Genomic DNA, 2,755 nt, shown 5'->3' with positions numbered 1-2,755 from the left:
TTGCATTTTTATAACTTTCCGGAAATGTTGTTTGATCATTTCGTCCCGATAAGCCATTTCCGTACCTGACCTTTTCATACTTTATTGTGGGTTTTATTATTTCATCTGCCTTTTCTTCCTCGAACGATTTAGGTAGTGTTGTGACTACTTTGACCTTTTTCATTTCTTCTGCTTGTTGTATTATCATAGAGTAATTGCCTTCGACTCTATGTCTTGTGTTTCCAAAAACGAATGTTACAGTTAAGTTAGTAACTTAAGGTTCATGAGGGGTTCGTGTTAAGCGTGCACGAAACACTCTGCATTAAAACAGGTACATTAGTAAAAACTCGCTTGAAGAGCGAACGGTACTGATTATTATTTTCACCCTCATTCTTGTTTACGGCCGTATGCGATACGTTCGAAAGTATGCTAAACTCGCATCACGGTTTACGTTCGAACCAATTCGAACGAATCTTTTTTTTAGTACATCATTCGTACGAATGAAAAGTGTCATTCCTGTTTACGTACGAATAGATTTGATGCAGTGCATTCGATTCGTCAGGTAAATGTTGCGAATAGGTCGTTCGTATGCTTGATAGCGTGTATAGAAAAACAGTTTAATTGAGTTTTAATAGCTTTCCTTTCCGATGTAAGTATTGTTTGCATTCTATTGCTAATTTGTAAATTGAAATAACTTTTTATAGGGAAAAAAGATACAAAACACAAAGCACCAATAAAAGGCAGTATGATAAGCTCGTGGACGCATTGAGCGATCAGCCAGATATTGCCAAAGGCTTTGCGAAGTTTGATGTTAAGCCAGGAGGTGGCAAAAATAAAATTATTGAGTTTACAGCGTTGGAAGAAAAAGTAATTTATTTGGCCGGACTAACAGCTGCGATCGAAGGTGTTAAGGATGCGGTTTCCTTTGGAATACCAGTAGCATCAGACGAAAATAATGATGCTATGGAAGATTGCAATTTGGAAACAATCGAAAATCGTTCAGATGAAGCCACAGAATCGTTTGATGAAGATCCCCTGTTATCAAGACCAAAAAAGAGACAAGTAACGAATAGTTTGAACTTGCTAGAAAAACAAGTAGAACAGCAAGAGAAATTTCATTCGAACATGGTTGATATTTTTCGAACACAATCGAAAAAAACTGGTGACATAGCTTATTATACAAAGCAAGTTTTTAAAACACTATCTGAACTCAAAGAACTGAAGGAACAGAATCTACTTGAGCAAAAAAGACATAACCTAGCGATGGAAAAAATCGCATTCGAAAAACTTAAAGTCAAGAAACAGTTAATTGAGCTACAACTGAGTCAGTTGTAAATAAAATATTTACAATACACTAATTAATGTGTAATTTTAACATGTGTTATTGTTTCTCATAAACCATCCGACTCAAATGAACATTGTGTATGCATGTTTGAAGTAGATGAACCTGTTTTTTTGTTAAATTTTGTCATGTGAAATAAATTCGAATCGATTGATTTTTTAATTATTTTTGTTTTAATCTATTTTCACATTACTACAAAATACATAACCTACTGTAAACTATTGTCAAGATAAGTTAAGCAGATATTGTGTAAAGCACAACAAACATTAATGATTTTAGAAGATTTTGAAGGCGAATAATGCAATTGGCGGGCACCTAGTATACATCGAAATCTATTCTTTAATACACCGATTGTTCGCTTTAATACACCGATTGTTCGCCTCTTCCCAAGCTGTGCCGTCTATTGAAATTACTTTCAGCGCTCCCTTCTTCTGGTGCACGGTGTGGGGTTAACAGCCAAGGCTCAGAAGGATAACCAGCATCACCTAGAATTTAGTAAAAATTATCATGTGTGAGTACTTCATTTTAGCTTTCAGTACCCAAAATTTTTGTATTTCTTTCCCCTGTACAACTGGTTCATGTAACTTCGAGCAGAACTCATTCTCCAAACATGTGAGTCATGGTTTGATCCTTGATAACTAGCATCAACAAAACGAATCCGCTGACTGTTGTCACACATCTAAATATAGTAAACATATATTATGTCATACAATACAAGCTACTCTTAAAACTCTTACGATCATAACGTTCAAGCTGTAGAATCCTTTTCGATTGTAAAAAAGGTTGCGATTGCTCGTAGGTGGAATTATTCTAATGTGAGTACCATCGACACACATAATTACACCAGATATTCCAGATTTCTCAAAAAAGAACCGTTTTGCTTCCATCATTTCTTCTGCTGTCATTACTATATTTATCCATTTTGAACAGATTTTCCTCTCCAAAACGACAAGCATGTTTGAAAGAATCTTCGAAAATGTAGGTTGCGCTATTGCCACGTCAAAGTCTTTTCCAGTGCCATGTTGGTAGCTACCTTCTGCAAAGAATCGAAGACACGCCGCAAGTTTTACTTCTGTCGAAATCCCGCCTTGCTTTTGAGGAGGAAACTCATCTGCGATCTCATTCAGAACGTATTGGAATGCTGATTTATTTAATCGAAAATTTTGCATAAACCTAAAATAAGAACAATTATTCAATAAAGCACAGCTATTACTATGCAAGAAACTCGAGCTGTTGGACAAAGTGTACAGCTTTTTGGTTAGTATTCTGTTTACATACTCTGAATCCGACATCTCTAAAATGTCGCTACGTTTTCGTAAGTTTGAACGTCTGTTTTTAATAACACTTTTCTCGTATTCCACTGCCATTAAACCTAGCATTACAGTATCCATCTAAAAATCGAATATGTATTACCGATAAACAAAATTCGTCGAT

General features: G+C 35.5%; 1 long non-coding RNA gene across 1 annotated transcript; it reads right to left on the bottom strand.

The window, feature by feature from the left end:
• Positions 1-1,676: 1,676 nt before the first annotated feature.
• LOC131433151 (uncharacterized) lies at positions 1,677-2,486 on the bottom strand. The gene is made up of 3 exons (XR_009230029.1): positions 2,059-2,486; positions 1,861-2,000; positions 1,677-1,806 (listed from the first exon to the last, which is right to left on the bottom strand). It is a non-coding gene; the product is annotated as an uncharacterized LOC131433151 (long non-coding RNA).
• Between the last annotated feature and the right edge of the window lie 269 nt (positions 2,487-2,755).

The sequence above is a fragment of the Malaya genurostris genome, chromosome 2 (assembly GCF_030247185.1).
Source record: "Malaya genurostris strain Urasoe2022 chromosome 2, Malgen_1.1, whole genome shotgun sequence".
NCBI classification, from domain to species: domain Eukaryota; kingdom Metazoa; phylum Arthropoda; class Insecta; order Diptera; family Culicidae; genus Malaya; species Malaya genurostris.
Note: the sequence above shows the minus strand (reverse complement) of the source record. Positions and strands in the feature narration are given on the sequence as shown.